Source organism: Salmo trutta, unplaced genomic scaffold (genome assembly GCF_901001165.1).
Source record: "Salmo trutta unplaced genomic scaffold, fSalTru1.1, whole genome shotgun sequence".
In the NCBI taxonomy this organism is placed as follows: domain Eukaryota; kingdom Metazoa; phylum Chordata; class Actinopteri; order Salmoniformes; family Salmonidae; genus Salmo; species Salmo trutta.
Window position 1 is genome coordinate 19300024 of NW_021822911.1, and position 22692 is coordinate 19322715.

At 41.4% G+C, this 22692-nt stretch overlaps 1 pseudogene; it reads right to left on the reverse strand.

Annotated features, from left to right (window-relative positions):
- Positions 1-690: 690 nt before the first annotated feature.
- LOC115186530 (zinc finger protein 420-like) lies at positions 691-15754 on the reverse strand (annotated as a pseudogene).
- Between the last annotated feature and the right edge of the window lie 6938 nt (positions 15755-22692).

Here is a 22692-nt window from a genome sequence, read left to right on the forward strand (position 1 = left end):
AAACAAAACTAATCTCCAATACGGAAAAACGTGCAGTCAAAATAAATTGTGATCCATGCTTTAAGCACTGGTTAAATGCACAACACAAGTCTTTTTGACTGCCCACCCTTGAGACAATCAGCAACCAAGTTGTCCTTATCATGGACATGTCTGATTTCAAGAGGAAACTCCTGCAATATCCGTAGTAACTTTCCACCTCACTGCAGAGCTTCTCTCTCTTTTCAGGGTTCACTAGATAGGCATGTTGTTGGATCGGGGTCCAGTCCCCAATGTCATGCTCTAGTACATTTGGGTTGGCACATCTGAGAATGAACCCTGATATTCTAAAAGCAGGGCAACAATGTCAATATAATTGTACCAAAAAATGGTCAGTTGGTTACATAAATAATTATGATTACTAAATGTTCCATGAAATGTAAATATGAAATATTTGGTTGCATAGTCTTATTTTCAAAGTCTTTTCAATGACATGTTGCTAGGTGGGATAGCCCCAATGTCAAAACACAGTTTTAACGTGTCCAAATCATTAACCAATATGCAAAAACAGTTTGTGATAAATTGAAAACGTAAACATAAAATGTGCAATAAACACAAACATCTGCCACAATAATCATATTACTTGGATTTTTTTAAACAAGCACCTTTATAAAACTGCACAAGTAGCAATAAATCACTGATATCGATTAGGGATTAAATCAGGTTGTTCGTGCTGTTGAAACTAACACAACTAAAAAAACACATGGAAATGGGAGATATCTTTTACCTCACTGGTTAGAGGACAACCTGCAGAAGACAGTCAGCTACATTTTGGAGTGATGCATTTCAATTTAGGGGTCGCTAAACAAAGGAACACAACAGTTATGTCATAACTCATCGATATCATGTTGAAATCAATTGTGCGAGAGGAGGGAGATGAGGTTGCAAGTCCTGTTAAAACTAACAGCTCAAAAACCACACGGAATCTGGGAATAATGTGTACATCACTTGTTAGAGGACAATTTATAGAAAACAGCTAGCTACATTTTGAAGTGTTGCATTGTGATTCCAGTGGGTCACCAACGTGGTAAGTGTAACAACTCTTTTTTTGTTAATCACTTTTTGTTAAATCACATAAACAGTTACTCTCTCAATTCAGAACCTGGATTTTCCCCCTGAGGCTAATATCCATATCATGTTGAAATCAATAGAACAGGGGACAAACGTTTAGGGTTCTACATTCTGACATCATTAAAATTCTCCTTCTACAATGATAAAACATTCTACATTGTGACATTAATTCATTGATATCATGAAACAACTCCTTCATCTATGTATTTTCTGATATTTGATCAGAAGTCTTTTATCAGATTATCTCTGGTCACAGCTATAAGATTTCTCTCCTGTGTGTGTTCTCTTGTGTACTGTCAGACAGCTATATGAAACAAAACTCTTCCCACATTGACCACAGATATAACGTTTCTCTCCTGTGTGCGTTCTCTGGTGTGAAGTCAGAGAGCCAGATGTGGTAAAACTCTTCCCACATTGATTACAGCTATACGGTTTCTCTCCTGTGTGCGTTCTCTGGTGTGAAGTCAGGTAGCAAGATGTAGTAAAACTCTTCCCACATTGATCACAGCTATAAGGTTTCTCTCCTATGTGTATTCTCTGGTGTCGTGTCAGAGTTCTAGATGTAACAAAATTCTTCCCACATTGACCACAGCTATAAGGTTTCTCTCCTGTGTGTATTCTCTGGTGTTGAGTCAGAGTGCTAGATATAGCAAACCTTTTCCCACATTGATTACAGCTATAAGGTTTCTCTCCTGTGTGTATTCTCTGGTGTTGAGTCAGAGTGCTAGATGCAGCAAACCTCTTCCCACATTGACCACAGCTATAAGGTTTCTCTCCTGTGTGTGTTCTCTGGTGTGATACCAGATGGTGAGATTGACCAAAACTCTTCCCACATTGACCACAGCTATAAGGTTTCTCTCCTGTGTGTATTCTCTTGTGTACTGTCAGATGGCTAGATGAAACAAACCTCTTCCCACATTGACCACAGCTATAAGATTTCTCTCCTGTGTGTATTCTCTGGTGTAGAGCCAGATATCTAGATTGACTAAAACTCTTCCCACATTGATCACAGCTACAAGGTTTATCTCCTGTGTGCGTTCTCTGGTGCATTGTCAGACCGCTAGATGAAACAAAACTCTTCCCACATTGATTACAGCTATAAGATTTCTCTCCTGTGTGTTCTCGTCGGTGTGTAGTCAGATAGCTAGATTGACTAAAACTCACCCCACATTGAGTACAGCTAAAAGATTTATCTCCTGTGTGTGTTCTCTGATGAATTGTAATGCCTGATGAGGAGGTGAATCTCTTCCCACAGTCAGAGTAGCAGTGAGTTCTCTTCCCTGTGCATCTCTGCAGGTGTTTCTTGAGGTGTTCTGATGTGGAGAGACTCTTCTCTGCCTCTTCAGCATCATGAGGTTGTTGAGGCTCCCCAGAGGATCCACAATAGTTAAGTTTCTCTCCTGTGTGAACAACAAAGTCAGATGATTAAAGGCCCACAACAGCAGAAATCCACTGTAAAAGGTGATGCCAACAGCGGCGCCATAATGTTGGACAACAATTGACGTCTGTAATGAATGTTAAAATTATTTGACAATGGCTGCGGATAATTTGAGAAAGAGAGGGTCCAGATTGTCTAGCCCAGCTGATTTGTACGGGTCCAGGTTTTGCAACACTTTCAGAACATCAGCTATCTGGATTTGGATGAAGGAGAAGCTGGGGAGGCTCGGGCAAGTAGCTGCGGTGGGTGGGGAGCTGTTGGCTGGGGTTGGGGTAGCCAGGAGGAAAGCATGGCCAGCCGTGGAGAAATGCTTATTGAAATTCTCGATTATCCTGGAGTTATCGGTGGTGACAGTGTTTCCTAGCCTCAGTGCATTGGGCAGCTGGGATGAGGTGCTCTTATTCTCCATGGACTTTACAGTGTCCCAAAACGTTTGGGAGTTAGAGCTATGCAAATGTACATTTCTGTTTGAAAAATCTAGCTTTTGCTTTCCTATCTGACTGTGTGTATTGGTTCCAGACTTCTCTGAAAAGTTGCATATCGCGGGGACTATTCGATGTTAGTGCAGTACGCCACAGGATGTTTTTGAGCTGGTCGAGGGCAGTCAGGTCTGGAGTGAACCAAGGGCTATATCTGTCCTTAGTTCTACATTTTTTGAAAGGGGCATGCTTATATAAGGTGGTGAGGAAATTACTTTTAAACAACAACCAGGCATCCCAGTTTAGGTCACCTAACAGAACGAACTCTGAAGATAGATGGGGGGAAATCAATTCACATATGGTGTCCAGGGCAGCTGGGAGCTGAGGGGGGTCTATAACAGGCGGCAACAGTGAGAGACTTATTTCTGGAGAGATTCATTTTTAAAATTAGAAGCTCGAACTGTTTGGGCTTAGACCTGGAAAGTATGATAGAACTTTAATCTCTGCAGTAGATTGCTCCTCCTGATTCAGACACATCAAGGACATCAAGGTTGGCGGAGTGTGCTAAAGCAGTGAGTAAAACAAACTTAGGGAGGAGGCTTCTGATGTTAACATGCATGAAACCAAGGCTTTTACGGTTACAGAAGTCAACAAATGAGAGCGCCTGGGGACACACAGGGCCTGGGATAACCTCTACATCACCAGAGGAGTAGGATGAGGGTACGGCTAAAGACTTTCAGAACTGGTCGGCTCCCTCCCTCCGGTCAGGTTATGTTGACGACTGGCTCCCTCCCTCCGGTCAGGTTATGTTGACGACTGGCTCCCTCCCTCCGGTCAGGTTATGTTGACGACTGGCTCCCTCCCTCCGGTCAGGTTATGTTGACGACTGGCTCCCTCCCTCCGGTCAGGTTATGTTGACGACTGGCTCCCTCCCTCCGGTCAGGTTATGTTGACGACTGGCTCCCTCCCTCCGGTCAGGTTATGTTGACGACTGGCTCCCTCCCTCCGGTCAGGTTATGTTGACGACTGGCTCCCTCCCTCCGGTCAGGTTATGTTGACGACTGGCTCCCTCCCTCCGGTCAGGTTATGTTGACGACTGGCTCCCTCCCTCCGGTCAGGTTATGTTGACGACTGGCTCCCTCCCTCCGGTCAGGTTATGTTGACGACTGGCTCCCTCCCTCCGGTCAGGTTATGTTGACGACTGGCTCCCTCCCTCCGGTCAGGTTATGTTGACGACTGGCTCCCTCCCTCCGGTCAGGTTATGTTGACGACTGGCTCCCTCCCTCCGGTCAGGTCATGTTGACGACTGGCTCCCTCCCTCCGGTCAGGTCATGTTGACGACTGGCTCCCTCCCTCCGGTCAGGTCATGTTGACGACTGGCTCCCTCCCTCCGGTCAGGTCATGTTGACGACTGGCTCCCTCCCTCCGGTCAGGTCATGTTGACGACTGGCTCCCTCCCTCCGGTCAGGTTATAGTGACGACTGGCTCCCTCCGGTCAGGTTATAGTGACGACTGGCTCCCTCCCTCTAGTCAGGTTATAGTGACGACTGGCTCCCTCTAGTCAGGTTATATTGACGACTGGCTCCCTCTAGTCAGGTTATAGTGACGACTGGCTCCCTCTAGTCAGGTTATAGTGATGACTGGCTCCCTCCCTCTGGTCAGGTTACGTTGACGACTGGCTCCCTCTGGTCAGGTTACGTTGACGACTGGCTCCCTCTGGTCAGGTTACGTTGACGACTGGCTCCCTCTGGTCAGGTTACGTTGACGACTGGCTCCCTCTGGTCAGGTTACGTTGACGACTGGCTCCCTCTGGTCAGGTTACGTTGACGACTGGCTCCCTCTAGGTGAGGTCATGTTGACGACTGGCTCCCTCGTCATTTGCGTGTCTTATTTATTTAATCAAACAGCGTGCTTAAAGCATCAGACAAGTTCAGTACATATAGATTTTATAAAAACACATGTGGCGATTGGTAGAAAGAACAGATGACTCTTGGTTGACCAAGATGTATTTTAGTTGGGGACAGCACTAGAACATGATTTTGGGGCTCCAGAGTGGCACAGCGGTCTGCATCTCAGTGCTTGAGGCGTCACTACAGACACCCTATTTCAAATTCAGGCTGTAACAAAACCGGCCGTGATTGGGAGTCCCACAGGGCTGCGCACAACTGGCCCAGCGTCGTCAGTAATTGTAAATAAGAATTTGTTCTTAACTGACTTGCCTAGTTCAATAAAGGTTACGTTTAAATAAATTTAAAAAAATGGTGTTTCATGACAAACCATTTTTTACAAATCCGTCAAGGCACCAACTTTGAGAAGGGTTTAAAACAAAGGTTTCAAACCAATTCATGAATGTAATTAAATCTAGGTATGTCTTGCCTTTAATGTAATGGCATGAAAAAAAATTGGCTGAATATTATACAATGACTTATCAACAGCTCTAACAATTTGCCTCCACAGGAAATCTACACTGGCAGTTATAGAATGTACTATATATCCTAGAAACCTGGTTAAACCATCATTATGACATCATGGATGAATTCTAGAATATACTATATATCCTAGAAACCTGGTTAAACTATCATTATGACCTCATGGATGAATTCTAGAATACACTATATAGCCTAGAAACATGGTTAAACTATCATTATGACATCATGGATGAATTCTAGAATATACTATATAGCCTAGAAACCTGGTTAAACTATCATTATGACATCATGGATGAATTCTAGAATATACTATATAGCCTACAAACCTGGTTAAACTATCATTATGACATCATGGATGGCCAGTCTTTGTATTCATAGTGTAGTGAATTCAGGGGATAGCCTGAAGGTTTCTACAATAGCTTTCTCTACGAATTTGAGAGTGGTTACACTTCTTCCCCCATCCCTCAGCTGTTTACCAAACCAAGCCTCTGGGCAGCCATTTAGTTACTGTTTAAAAAACCCACACAACCCAGCAATCTGCAGTTCATACAATAACAAATCTGTCATTCCACCACTGTTTTGGTAATAAGATGATGATGGGGTTGGAGAAATGTAACTACAGACAGACCTATGGATGAAAGGACTGACCATCCATGATATCAACATTATAGTTTTAACCATGTTGAGGCTATACAGTGTTGATTTACATTTCTTTACTCTAATGTTTAGAACCAAGCTTATTTGGGGATCTGATGGGGTACAACAGTTGAACTAAGCTCATGAAGCATGTGTTATATTCTTCAAGAATCAATGGCTATAAATAAATAATTTAAAAGTCCAAATATGGATGTAGCAATTGCAGATTTCCGCTTTCACACCAAACATCAGTTCAACAACTGCAGAGTTTGTGCCTCTGTATTTAAGACAGTACTTACTAGTGTTAATCAGGGAACGGTTTCTCAAAACCATCTTATGGCTGAGTTCACCGTTAGAACCATTGGACGCCTTAAGATGCGTTTGGGAAACCGGGCCCAGATATCCAGTTTCCTCCTCTATGGATGTAACAGTCATCTCCTCCTCCTCCTCTTTCACTCCATAAACTGCATCCTCCTCTTCTTTTACTGTAACATCCTCCTCCTCTTTCACTCTGAACGCGTATTTTTCTTCTTTCACAGTAATGGCCTCACCCTCTACTTCTTGTTTTACTGTGACATCCTCCTCTTTCACTCTGAACGCGTCTTTTTCTTCTTTCACAGTAACGGCCTCACCCTCTACTTCATGTTTTACTGTAACATCCTCCTCCTCTTTCACTCTGAACGCGTCTTTTTCTTCTTTCACAGTAACGGCCTCACCCTCTACTTCTTGTTTTACTGTGATGTTCTCTTCTTTAGCGGGAGAGTAGCTTAGTGAACTCATGGTCGGAGATGTTAGCTAGCTAGGCTAATGCTAACTCAACCAGCCCGCTAGCTGACTAATAACAACAACACCGTAAATATGAAATTAAATCGGATAACTAACTAGACGACAGAAGTGGGTTTAAAACACAGTGGCTAATATACACGAAAGCGTCTAAAGAGCTTTATCGGTTCAGCTATGTTGGCTAGCAAGCTACCGAGGTGGCTTAATAACTGTTGTTGCTGTTGAAAGAAGAGTTCCGTCCACTACATTATACGTCACACCAAAAGCATTGCGCTAAATTCCCAGACCGCCATCTGCTGACTGGAGTGGGTAACGCAGTTGAGTAAAATGTTTATTTTGTCAGACAAAAACTTAAAGGGTAGGAATAAGGGACATCGCTGGTGCTAAAATATTCATTAGCCCCCCCTAAATAAATCAATATCAATCAATATATTTTTTCTGTGATTTATTTTTTTCGTCAACCGTTCCATCGCATCTTAAACTCCTAGGACCGGGAGAGGCTGCTGCTGCACCAGTGACTGTTAGACTTTCTTCAGAAATACTAGGAGAGAGGGGTACCCCTACACAGAACTGAACTGGATCAAAGATGGAGGACAGAAATACTAGGAGAGAGGGGTACCCCTACACAGAACTGAACTGGATCAAAGATGGCAGACAGAAATACTAGGAGAGAGGGGTACCACTACACAGAACTGAACTGGATCAAAGATGGCGGACAGAAATACTAGGAGAGAGGGGTACCCCTACACAGAACTGAACTGGATCAAAGATGGCGGACAGAAATACTAGGAGAGAGGGGTACCCCTACACAGAACTGAACTGGATCAAAGATGGAGGACAGAAATACTAGGAGAGAGGGGTACCCCTACACAGAACTGAACCGGATCAAAGATGGAGGACAGAAATACTAGGAGAGAGGGGTACCCCTACACAGAACTGAACTGGGTCAAAGATGGCGGACAGAAACATTAGGAGAGAGGGGTACCCCTACACAGAACTGAACTGGATCAAAGATGGTGGACAGAAATACTAGGAGAGAGGGGTACCCCTACACAGAACTGAACTGGATCAAAGATGGCGGACAGAAATACTAGGAGAGAGGGGTACCCCTACACAGAACTGAACTGGATCAAAGATGGCTGACAGAAACACTAGGAGAGAGGGGTACCCCTACACAGAACTGAATCAAAGATGGCGGACAGAAATACTAGGATGGAAGCAAATGCAGTTGACAGGAATGTTAGTTAATGTAGAGACAAACGATTATGCTTTTTTTAATCGTAAAGTTCATTTTCGAAAATCGCGATTTAGCAAGCTAGCTGACTAGCTAACATTAACCAACCAGTTGACTAGCTAACATTAGCCAGCTAGCTGACTAGCTAACATTAGCCAGCTAGCTGACTAGCTAACATTAACCAGTTAACGGACTAGCTAACATTAACCAGCTAGCTGACTAGCTAACATTAACCAGCTAGCTGACTAGCTAACAGTAACCAGCTAGCTGACTAGCTAACATTAGCCAGCTAGCTGGGCTAGCTTTATGGGTGTTGTGACATGAGTATGAAATTGTAATTCTGGTTGTTTTAGGGACTCCTGAAACAACCAGCAAACCAGGCTGTCGTTTTGTGAAACAGTGGATGTATAGAATCTAGCCAGCTGAAGAATTTACTGTAAATTGAATGTACAATTTCGTAAGCTTGCCTTGCTGATATTTGCCATGCAGATTGATGAAATAACATAGCTAGCTATGTTCTTGCTTATTGTGCAGTGGATGATTAAAATATCTGTATGCCTATGGATGTGTAGCTAGCTATCTAGCCGATCTGTGTATGGACCCAAACGTTTGCTATACATATTAGTTCAGAACCTATGAACCTCAGCTATCATAGCCAGTTGTATCAACTTCAAAACAGCCTGAATGACATTAATGAAGCCTATGGACTGAGTAGAATATAATATCATGTTGTGCCAAGGATGCAAGTCGTATATACATGTAGTTATTACCATGCATGAGATCCCCACATTGTAGCCTGTACATTTAATATATTCACTGATCATGTACTCTACCTTGGCAAATAAAGGTACAGTTTAGGTATGAATGTCTTTGAGATTATTTTTCAGTCATATCCAATACCAGGAGTATCAAATTCCAGTCTTTGAATGACGCTGTGTCTGCATGTATGGATTACAATTATACACTTCAACAGTGTTTACCAATCTTGGTCCTGGGACATCAATGGTTACACATTGTAACTAATAGACTAGAAACAGGATTTAACTAGTTAATTCATATATACAGAAATATAATGTTAAAAAAACAGAACACTACACTTCCTATGCATCATGTAAATACTCTAACACTGGTTCATCTCAACATCTAATGTCCTTCATCTGCATTGATCTGATAAACACAGGATAGGTGGAGTATTTCATCAAATTACACTTCATTTCAACCAGTAGAGAATGTGAAATGCTTTATTGAAAAGCTCATTATCCAAGTGTTATAAATACAAGTTTCAATCTGTACTTCAATGCACATCTGTTGTGCATTATAAAAACAGAGGAAGAAAGAGGAGGTGGTGAGAGAGGTGTAAAAGACAGAAAGGGAAAGAGGTAAGCACATAGGAGCAGGGAAGGCAGCACATGATTAATGAATCACAGTGCTACATAAATATTCTCTCAGTTCATCACAATTACATGGTGTCTCTCGTCGGCCCAAAGGTTCTTAAAAGCAGGTGAGGTGGTGATGATGGGACTGGGGGTTGGCATCCTCTCACATCAAAACATATCTGCAGACGAGAGGCAGATGGAGAGAGAGAACATGTTTAAACCTTGTGTTTTTATTTTTTATTCTAACATTGTTAGTCATCAATCAGGAGGTGAAATAAAAAACTGACCTTGGATCATTAACTCTGGGACTACTGCATCTCTATCTGTATTTCAATGTAAAGCATCTCTTTAATAATACTTCCTGTATAATATAAACTGACCTGGGATCATTAACTCTGGGACTACTGCATCTATATCTGTATTTCAATGTAAAGCATCTCTTTAATAATACTTCCTGTTGACCTGACCAAGTGACCTCTCACCTCTGATCATGCTGTGCCCTCTATGTAGCCAGTTCAGATGCAGGAGGGGTTCACCGACACAGCTGATATAACCTAGAGGATTTAGGGAGAAGGGGAGAGAGGGATGAAGTGAAGGAGAGAGACTGTTATTGAGAAAATAAGGTAGTTAAAGCGACAGTGTTCAACAGGAATCTGTGTGTGGCCTCACCTGGTGTCCACACCACACTAAGTGGCTGCAGAGTACTTTATGCTGAAAAACATGAACGGACCAACAAGGACAAACAATATAGCGTAGTTATAGAAATAATGAAGTGTCTTACTATTCTCCATGGTTGGCCCTCTTGCCTATTCTTTGAAGGTGGAAGGAGCCACAGTTATACACCTGAGCCTGTTTACTGCACAACACAATCCATCAATCAGATTGATACATGAGTGTGTAGGTGTGGGTTGTAGGGTGTCTAATTGTTCTACATTTTTTCAATATGGGTGATTTAAAATAGCCTGTTTTATTTTTGTACAGACATCACACCCTTACCTACACAGCACCCTCACCTGAGAAGTAGAAATCAAAGGAAAGAAACTGGGAATTGAATAACTGCAGTTGACATAGCTCAGTAAATGGAAGAATACTCTTATTGCAATGTGAATGGCTCTTAAAAGAGCCTTTGGTTGTGCATAGTGTAGTCTAGGGTCCTCGTGTCCATCCTCATGAAGTTACGCAGGACACAGGTAGCCTTCACACACCTGAATTCCTCCAGGAGACAGTCCCAGATGACCCTGGTCACCCAACCTTGCAGTGCCCTACAAGGTAACTGTAGGCAATCGTTTTGAAGGAATCTCCAGTTACAGGGTCTCTGTAGGAATATGGAACACAATGTAATTATTAGACTGTTACATCACCAGGTCATTGTGGATTACTAAAGTATAATATCCCTGATAACAAATCATGATAACATTGGATTGATAGATGCATGGGCACACATATGTACATGTGTAGCATGTGACAATAACAGGATCATATCAAGCATGGCATCACAAATGAACACATAAATACCACTTGAAGCTTGATGATGAGTTGATCATTTGAATCAGCTGTGCAGTGTGAAGGCAAAAACAACAATGTGCCCCTCTGAGTCCCCAGGACTGAGAACCACTGCTCTTCATTGGGACCTCTTCATATGTAGACTGGCTTTCATAGAGCTCTTTATCTGAGGACAGAAAACCTCACAAGAAACAGACTTCATTATAGTCAAATTACACCACATTGAATATTATGTTACTATTATCTCCATCCTCACTTCTAGGGACAGGAACTACACAAAAGTACCTGCTCTATCCAGAATAGCCTCCTCTCTCACTGACAGTTGGGGCTGCTATCCTTTCACCCTCCTCCATGGCTGTTAGCTAGCTACCTACAAATGCATTTGGAGTTTGTTTTTTACAGTGAAAAATACATCAAGATAGATAGCTAATATGAAGTTAGGTAGATGGTGATATTTTATTCACTTAGCTAGGTATCTATCTATACAGTATTTGAAGTTGGCTAGATAGCTCATTTAGCAGCTCATCTGAGTTAGCCTGCACTGTAGCTAGTTAGCTAATAATATATCGTTTTTTTACATTTTCAAAATCTATTTACTTACTTGAATAGGTTCTCCCAGCCATGTGGACAACTGGAAACAGGGCAGTAAAGTTTGTCACCAGAGCGTTTTAGAGGATATTACTATTGAACTATGTGTAACCGATGTGAAATGGCTAGTTAGTTAGCGGTGGTGCGCTAATAGCATTTCAATCAGTGACGTCACTCGCTCTGAGACTTGAAGTAGTTGTTCCCCTTGCGTTGTAATGATGCTTCGTGGGGTGTCAGTTGTTGATGTGTGCAAGGGTCCCTGGTTCGAGCGAAGAGAGGGACGGAACCTACACTGTTACATATGTACTAGAGGCATCTAGTCCATCTGCTGACTGGACGCAGTTCAGTAAAATGTACATTTTATCTTCAGACAACAAGTTAAAGGGGTCAAATACTTATTTCCCTCATTAAAATGCAAATCAATTTATAACATTTTTGACATGCGTTTTTCAGGTTTTTTTGTTGTTGTTATTCTGTCTCTCACTGTTCAAATAAACCTACCATTAAAATGATAGATTGATCATTTATTTGTCAGTGAAAGTGTAAGTGGGCAAACGTACAAAATCAGCAGGGGATCAAATACTTTTTCCCCCACTGTATCTCAGTCTATGCTGCTCTGACATTGTTTATCCATATATTTATATATTCCTTATTCCGTTCCTTTACTTAGATATGTGTGTATTAGGTATTTGTTGTGAAATTGTTAAGATATTAATTGTTAGATATTGCTGCACTGTGGGAACTAGAAGGACAAGCATTTCACTACACCCGCAATAACATCTGAACACCTGTATGTGACCAACAACATTTGATTTGATTTATGAAGGTAATTTGTGTCAAATTTACTTTTCCCCTCATTCACCCCATCTCTTTACATTCCTGATGCATAATCAGTGGCCTGACTGCGTCCAGACTATGTCAAAGGCCCATCCTGGTAGATCTGAACCTAATGCAGCTTGGAGTGATCAGATGACAGAAGTCACATTTAGGTGCCAGGTGTAACTGAGGCTGTAGATGCTCCATATCCATTACTTTGAGTGTTGTATATAATATGACTAAATGTGTTTCTGTGTTGCAGGGGTAGTCAGAAATGGAACAGCAAGGCCACAGAACATGACATAAGCAGAGCTGTGGGAGACCACCTCAAGCCCCTGGTAGAGCCGGGGATGGTGTTTACCACTCCACCACACCTTCAGCAGGCTGGAAACGTGGGATTGATACAGTTTTTCATACTAAGGTGGACCAAGAGTCTGTTGATTGGTCAGTCATTGGGTTAATTTGTTTTACAATATGTTCAAATCAAATCAAGCTTTATTTATACAGCACATGTCAGACATGGATGCAACACAATGGCTTCACAGGAAAAAACTATGAAAATAATCAGAAATATTTAGTACACAAATATGAGGATAAAAAACAATAATAACAACTGAAAGACTAATGAGCATTGTAAGGAAATGCCATTGATTAAAATAACAATATGATGCAATATCCAACCCAAAATATAACTTGTTTTTTAGGAGGGTCTCTGATAGACACTATGGTGGTGTCCACTGGAAGTTGACTAGTAACAACAACTGGGACCTAAAAGACACCCACCATGAGACCCACTAAATCTGACCAAGAAGAGGCAAACAAAATAAAAACCCACAACAAACTTAAAGACAGGAAGCAAACCAAAAAGGTGGAGCAACTAAAGGTGTTGACTCTCCACATGTATCAAGACAACTGGAGCACTGGGCCAGACACTCTTAAATAGAACCTGGACCAGCTCAGGTGAAACACCTTCCCACTAACGAGATGGACAAGACAGCACAGGTGTAACACATACTGACTAACGAGGTGACACTAATCAGTGCGTCCTACGTGCTAACGAGCTAGACGTGCTAACGAGCTAGACGTGCTAACGAGCTAGACGTGCTAACGAGCTAGACGTGCTAACGAGCTAGACGTGCTAAAGTCCAACCTCAAAACATAAATGGAAAAACCAAAGCCTGTAACACCTTAAGACAACAAATATATCCTATATTTTTGTTGGAAAAGTTTGCTCACCACCAACAGAAAACAACTTCCATTTCACATTATAATCAACTACAATGATTCACCTTCACCAATATAAACATGGGGTCTACTGGATGTCAACAATCAAAAACAAGAAAAAAACATGTATTTCTAAATAATAATATACAATAGGATTATTTGTTTCTCCTTTTTCTTTCTATAGAATCCTAAAACTCACTAGCTTCTAGAACTCTCGTCTTCCTAAAACTCACTAGCTTCTAGAACTCTCGTCTTCCTAAAACTCACTAGCTTCGAGAACTCTCGTCTTCCTAAAACTCACTAGCTTCTAGAACTCTCGTCTTCCTAAAACTCACTAGCTTCGAGAACTCTCGTCTTCCTAAAACTCACTAGATTCTAGAACTCTCCTCTTTCTAAACTCGTCTCCTTGGAACGAGCCCAATACGGAAAAACGTGCAGTCAAAATAAATAAAGATCCATAGCAACGCACTAGCTAAACGCAAAACACAAATCTTATATCCATTTGGGGGGGAAATAAGGTTGAACCTGCTCTTGAAACTAACACAACAAAACAAAAAACACGCGGAAATGGAGATATATTTTACCTCACTGTTTAGAGGACAACCTGCAGAAGACAGTCAGCTACATTTTGGAGTGATGCATTTAAATGTAGGGGTCACTAAACAAAGGAACACAACACTTATTTGTCATAACTCATCGATATCATGTTGAAATCAATTGTGCCGAGAGGAGGGAGATGAGGTTGCACGTCCTGTTAAAACTAAAAGCTCAAAAACCACACGGAATCTGGGAATAATGTGTACATCCCTGGTTAGAGGACAATTTGTAGAAAACAGCCAGATACATTTTGATTCAAGTGCGTAACCAACATGGTAAGTGTAACACAACTCTTTTTTTGTTAATCACTTTTTATTAAATCTCATAAATAGTAACTCTTCCATTTCAGAGCCTGGATTTTCCCCCTAAGGCTAATATCCATATCATGTTGAAATCAATAGAACAGGGGACAAACGTTTAGGGTTCTACATTGTGACATCATTAAAATACTCCTTCTACAATGGTAAAACATTCTACATTGTGACATTATATCATTGATATCATGAAACAACTCACTCATGTATTTTCTGATGTTTGATCAGATTTCTTTTACCGGAGAAACTCTTGTCACACTGATCACAGCTTTAAGGTTTCTCTCCTGTGTGTGTTCTCTGGTGTCGAGTCAGAGAGCCAGATGTAGTAAAACTCTTCCCACATTGACCACAACTATAAGGTTTCTCTCCTGTGTGTGTTCTTTGGTGTAGAGTAAGATAGCCAGATGTAGTAAAACTCTTCCCACATTGACCACAGCTATAAGGTTTCTCTCCTGTGTGTCTTCTCTGGTGTAGAGTCAGAGAGCCAGATGTAGTAAAACTCTTCCCACATTCACCACAACTATAAGGTTTATCTCCTGTGTGTGTTCTCTGGTGTAGAGTCAGAGAGCCAGATGCAGCAAAACTCTTCCCACATTGATCACAGCTATAAGATTTCTCTCCTGTGTGTACTCGCTGGTGTCTAGTCAGATGGCAAGATGAAATATAAGTCTTCCCACATTGATCACAGCTATAAGGTTTCTCTCTTGTGTGTGTTCTCTGGTGTGATACCAGGCTGTCTGGCCGAGTAAAACTCTTCCCACATTGATTACAGCTATAAGGTTTCTCTCCTGTGTGTACTCGCTGGTGTCTCGTCAGATGGCAAGATGAAATATAAGTCTTCCCACATTGATCACAGCTATAAGGTTTCTCTCCTGTGTGTGTTCTCTGGTGTACAGTCAGGTAACTAGATGAAATAAAACTTTTCATACATTGATTACAACTAAAAGATTTCTCTCCTGTGTGTATCCTCTGGTGTGATAACAGGTTGCTTGACTGAGTAAAACTCTTCCCACATTGAGTACAGCTGTATGGTTTCTCTCCTGTGTGTATTCTCTTGTGTAGAGTCAGAGAGAAATATGTAGTAAAACTCCTCCCACATTGATCACAGCTGTAAGGTTTCTCTCCAGTGTGAATTCTCAGGTGTACTTTTAGTGCTTTTAATCTTAAGTAACTCTTCCCACAATCAAAACAGTGGTGAGATTTCTCTCCTGTGTGTGTTCGCTGGTGTATTTTAAGTTCTGATGAAGATTTGCAATGTTTTCCACAGTCAGAGCAGCAGATAGATTTCTTCCCTGTGGGTCTCTGCTGGTGTTTCTTGAGGTGATAGAATCTGGACAGACTCTTCTCTGACTCGTTAGCATCATGATGTTGAGGCTCCCCAGAGGATCCATGATAGTCACGTCTCTCTCCTGTGTGAACAAGTCAGACATAGTTAAAGGCTCACAACAGCAGAAATCCACTGAAAAAGGTGATGCCAACAGCTTAGCCATGATACTCTACAACAATTGACGTCTGTAATGAATGTTAAAATTACTTGACAATTGTCTTAAGACAGTCAAGTGAGCAACATTAGTAGTAACTAGAAATAAGTAAAAGGTGTTGAACTCCTAAGCAGTGTGCCAGGCGACTTTTGTTCTCAAATATAGGCACCTTTCTGTGTTTGCTAAAATTGCGACAAGGGCGATGCACACACAATTTGATTGCAGAAACACCTCCCTGCTAATGCAGAAACCACTAGTTATGGATGTAGTATATCTGCCTGGAGCAAAAATGGTGAGCAAGTGGCCTAAGCTGTGCCATTAGAGATTCTGGGTTCGAGTCCAAGCTCTGTTGCAGCCGGCCGCGACCGGGAGGCCCATGGGGCGACGCACAATTGGCCCACCGTCGTCCGGGTTAGGGGAGGGTTTGGCCGGCAGGGATATCCTTGTCTCATCGCGCACTAGCGACTCATGTGGCGGGGCGGGCGCAGTGCACACTGACCAAGTCACCAGGTTTACGGTGTTTCCTCCGACACATTGGTGCTGTTGGTTTCCGGGTTGGATGGGCATTGTGTCAAGAAGCAGCGCGGCTAGGTTGGGTTGTGTTTCGGAGGACGCATGGCTCTCGACCTTCGCCTCTCCAGAGTCCGTATGGGAGTTGCAGCGATGAGACAAGACTGTAAGTACCAATTGGGGAGAAAAAAGGGGTGAAAAAAAATATATATATTTAAAAAATGGTGAGCAAAGATTAGTTTTCACAATGTATTCTGAATATTACAGCACTAGATCAGGAGTGCTACTCAAGGAAACTCACATTAAGCTCTGTGTCTATTCACTAATTCACCACCGTGGGGGAAAATTCAGGGGAGTTCTCATAGGCTGACAGCAAATATAGCCTCCATTTACAGGTTACTTATGACTGCATTTCACATTACTTTTGATTATAACTGTAAGGCTCGTTTGAATGTCCTGATTTAATATAATGTTTGTGTTATTGTCGAAAATGTACTACTTTATATTTAAAAACGACTTCAACCAGTAAAATGATCATTGGCTAGTTTTCCATCAGCCTGACAATGAGATTTTGTCCACTAAGTGTATGTGGTCTATAATCTCACCTAACAATAACATAGACCTACTGTAGGACCCATAACTTCACCTAACAACAACATAGACCTACTGTAGGACCCATAACTTCACCTAACAACAACATAGACCTACTGTAGGACCCATAACTTCACCTAACAACAACATAGACCTACTGTAGGACCCATAACTTCACCTAACAATAACATAGACCTACTGTAGGACCCATAACTTCACCTAACAATAACATAGACCTACTGTAGGACCCATAACTTCACCTAACAACAACATAGACCTACTGTAGGACCCATAGCTTCCCCTAACAATAACATAGACCTACTGTAGGACCCATAACTTCACCTAACAACAACATAGACCTACTGTAGGACCCATAACTTCACCTAACAACAACATAGACCTACTGTAGGACCCATAACTTCACCTAACAACAACATAGACCTACTGTAGGACCCATAACTTCACCTAACAACAACATAGACCTACTGTAGGACCCATAACTTCACCTAACAACAACATAGACATACTGTAGGACCCATAACTTCACCTAACAACAACATAGACCTAGGACTATAAATCATTTCATATTTTAGGTGAAACAAGGAGACTAAAATGTCTTTGTCATGACAATTCATAACCTGATCACCAGATAATTTTGTGAATAATCCCACTAGGCTACTCTGTAATGTGTTGTCATTCTAAATGTCCTGAATAAAGGAAAATAGCTCTGTGTGTTGTACAATAGCCTATCCACCAAGGAACAGTTCTCTACACATTATGAACTAAGTATCTCCGTTTCCAAACGGACTAACGAGACCCTACTGTAAATCAAGTAGACAATAACACATTATAAATATAGATTTGTTTGGGATGTTGGATCCAACGTGGAGCACGGCATAACTGTCTTTACCGGTGTAATGAATGAAGAACTACATTTGACTGGCAAGCAGAAAATGATTTCCTGGATCAGCTGATGATATTTGAACATGTGACTGTAACTAAACAGCTACAGTATTAAGAATTATGTGTAATTATTTAAGAACTGCATTAATGACAGTATCCATTTGGGTGTCAATAAAGTTAAGGTGACTCTCGGTTAGAACCATTGGATTTAGTAAACTGAAATGATTTAGGATTTCTGTGCCCATGAAAACTGTTTTCCCAGCGTAACATAAGGAGACACTAAATGTTACGTAGTTAGAGAGCATTTCAGAGATCTGAATACAAAAAAACTGTCCGACAGCAAGATCCAGTATTTAAGTTAAAGTTCATCATATGACAAGCTTAACGTTATGACTATAACTACTGTTCCCTGAAGGAGGGAAACTAGGTACAACATACTATTAAATCCACACGTTATGACTATAACTACTGTTCCCTGAAGGAGGGAAACTAGGTACAACATACTATTAAATCCACACCTCGCTGGAAGCCCCGCCTTCCACAGGTGATGAGCGTGAGACTCGGATATATTCCTTAAATGATTTAATCCTTAAATTTAATACCTCACTTCACCGACCCAGGAAGTGGCGGGGCCAAACAGGTGTTGTAACTCGTTCATAACTGGCACGCAGATCGGTAGAAATGGTAAGATAAATTGGCACTTCAAACGGAAATGGAAAAAGTTTGCCTATTTTACCGGAAACTCCAGGAGCATAACGTCAGAATTAACGAAGCCCAGCAGCAGGTTGGGAATTGGTTATTTTCTTCTGGTTATATTGACCTCTGGCTTCCTCAAGTCATTTGTGTGTGTTAATTATTTAATCAAACGCTTGAAGCATCAGTTCAGTTCAAGTTCTGCACATACAGTTGATTTGATTAAACACACGGGGTGTGTCTATATGAACAAATACACGTCATAACATTTCAACCAATCAATTGGTAGAAAGAAAATACAATTTAAAAAAAAAAAATCTGCCCTAGAACATACAACATACATGCATTCAGACCCCTTCCCTTTTTACACATTTGGTTATTATAAAATTTTAAGACAATACCTCAAAGACATCACAATACCCCATAAAAGTGAGAAAAAAAGTTTAGAAATGCTTGTATATAAAACACTATAGGAGTTGTCTCCAGATCGCTATGCATATTCATGCTAGTAGCTTAGCATCTCTCTCCATTGAATACAGGCGGTTGACGTCAACAACCCTCATAGAATATAAACAATAGATTACAATAATAAGATGTATCCACCAATCCAAAGACAGGATAGGCGGGAGCGAGACAACCCACAGTGCAGCTTTGTGGACAACGACTCCCCTTGTCAGGACGGAGAGACATCTTGTCAGTATATCCATAATCTTTGGTGTAGCCAACCCAACTCTCACATGGCTCTATTGGGGGTCACGGTGTGTAGTAAAACATCACTACATTAAAATCACTACATGCAGTGACCCCCCGTCTGCGGTCAGCAGATAGACCCTCCTCAAATATATATGTTAAGTCACTTTTTGGAAACGGAACGGAGAAAACAAGGGGTAGCTTGTTCTCTACGTCGTCTGATTCTAGACATATCAGTCATCATCCCAGGACCCTCCGTTGACGAGGTATTGACGAGCCAACTCCGAATATCCAAAGTTAAAAACTAATTGAAGGTGGTACTTACTGGTGTTAATCAGATCTCCTGTCTCCTCCTCTTCATCTTCCAATGTGACAGTAATCTCTCCTTCCTTCTTCACTCCAAAAACAGCATCATCCTCTTCTTCCTCTTGTTTAACTGAAACGTCTTTCTCTTCATCTTTCACTGTAACAGCTTCACCCTCTACTTCTTGTTTTACTGTAACATCCTCCTTTTCCTTCTCCTCTTTCACGACAATGTTCAGCCCCAGAGCTTCTTTCTCCGTCCAGCAGACCTCCTCTTCTTTAACAGGAGGGGAGTAGTTTAGGGAGCTCATGTTCGGGGATGTTAGCTAGCTAGCTATCATTAGCGACTAGGCTAATGCTAACTTAACCAGCCAGCTACTATAGCTGACTAATAAAAAATAACGTAATATTAAATTAAATAGGTTAACAAGTAGATACGACAGAAGTGTGTCTAAAACACAGTAGCTAATATAGACCGAAAGCGTCTAAATAGCTTGAATCTTTCGGCTATGTTGGCTAGCAAGCTACCGAGGTGGTTGACGAGCTGTTTATGAAGAACCGTCCACTAGATTATACGTCACGCTGCAGCATCGCCTGAAAGACGCACATCGCCGTCTGCTGACTGGAGGGAAACGCAGTTGAGGATCACATTTTATTTTCAGACAAAGATTATTTTACATGGATTTAATTAAATAATACTATTATTTTGAGACATACAAAGACAGGAATGTGTTGGTTGATTAGTGAGAATAAAACATGTTTACTACAGCACATTTAAGCCAGTTTCATTCTGTCAAACTAAATCTAAATAAGTAGCCAGCTACTGTCGGTCTATACTGCTCCTACATGGTGTAACAATACATCATGTAGATGTATATAATGAACAGACTAGGTCTATACTGCTCCTACATGGTGTAACAATACATCATGTAGATGTATATAATGAACAGACTAGGTCTATACTGCTCCTACATGGTGTAACAATACATCATGTAGATGTATATAATGAACAGACTAGGTCTATACTGCTCCTACATGGTGTAACAATACATCATGTAGATGTATATAATGAACAGACTAGGTCTATACTGCTCCTACATGGTGTAACAATACATCATGTAGATGTATATAATGAACAGACTAGGTCTATACTGCTCCTACATGGTGTAACAATACATCACGTAGATGTATATAATGAACAGACTAGGTCTATACTGCTCCTACATGGTGTAACAATACATCATGTAGATGTATATAATGAACAGACTAGGTCTATACTGCTGCTACATGGTGTAACAATACATCATGTAGATGTATATAATGAACAGACTAGGTCTATACTGCTGCTACATGGTGTAACAATACATCATGTAGATGTATATAATGAACAGACTAGGTCTATACTGCTCCTACATGGTGTAACAATACATCATGTAGATGTATATAATGAACAGACTAGGTCTATCCTGCTCCTACATGGTGTAACAATACATCATGTAGATGTATATAATGAACAGACTAGGTCTATACTGCTCCTACATGGTGTAACAATACATCATGTAGATGTATATAATGAACAGACTAGGTCTATACTGCTGCTACATGGTGTAACAATACAGTGCATTCGGAAAGTATTCAGACCCCTTCACTTTTTCCACATTTTGTTACATTACAGTCTTATTCTAAAATGATTAACACTACCGTTCAAAAGGTTGGAGTCACTTAGAAATGTTCTTGTTTTTGAAAGAAAAAACACTTTTTTTGTCCATTAAAATAACATCAAATTGATCTGAAATACAGTGTAGACATTGTTAATGTTGTAAATGACTATTGTAGCTGGAAACAGCTGATTGTTTATGGAATATCTACATAGGCGTACAGAGGCCCATTATCAGCAACCATCACTCCTGTGTTCCAATGCCACGTTGTGTTAGCTAATTCAAGTTTATCATTTTAAAAGGCTAATTGATCATTAGAAAACCCTTTTGCAATTATGTTCGCACAGCTGAAAACTGTTGTGCTGATTTAACAAAGCTTTTGTAAACAGTGTTGTTGCATAACAATCAGGCAGTAGAACAACAATAATCATCACCCTCTTGACCAATCTTCCCTCCCCTTAACATTGGGTTGATTCAGACCCTGTCAGTGTACCAGGTGGACATTGGGTTTGATTCAGACCCTGCCAGTGTACCAGGTGGACATTGGGTTTGATTCAGACCCTGCCAGTGTACCAGGTGGACATTGGGTTTAATTCAGACCCTGCCAGTGTACCAGGTGGACATTGGGTTGATTCAGACCCTGTCAGTGTACCAGGTGGACATTGGGTTTAATTCAGACCCTGCCAGTGTACCAGGTGGACATTGGGTTTGATTCAGACCCTGCCAGTGTACCAGGTGGACATTGGGTTTGATTCAGACCCTGTCAGTGTACCAGGTGGACATTGGGTTTGATTCAGACCCTGCCAGTATGCCAGGTGGACATTGGGTTTGATTCAGACCCTGCCAGTGTACCAGGTGGACATTGGGTTTGATTCAGACCCTGTCAGTGTACCAGGTGGACATTGGGTTTGATTCAGACCCTGTCAGTGTACCAGGTGGACATTGGGTTTAATTCAGACCCTGCCAGTGTACCAGGTTCGACATTGGGTTTGATTCAGACCCTGTCAGTGTACTAGGTGGACATTGGGGTTGATTCAGACCCTGCCAGTGTACCAGGTGGACATTGGGGTTGATTCAGACCCTGCCAGTGTACCAGGTGGACATTGGGTTTGATTCAGACCCTGCCAGCATGGCCAGACATGTATTCCAAAGTCAGTAACTTATAACCACAGAACCACCCCAGACCTTTCATGCATGACTAAAAACACCTAAGTATTAGATTTACTGCCATGGTCTAGTATGTCACTGCATCAGACACCATTCACAATGCTGGCTGAGGTACGAGTAAAACATGACATATTATTTCCTAACCATTCCCAATGCTGGCTGAGGTACGAGTAAAACATTACATATTATTTCCTAACCATTCACAATGCTGGCTGAGGTACGAGTAAAACAT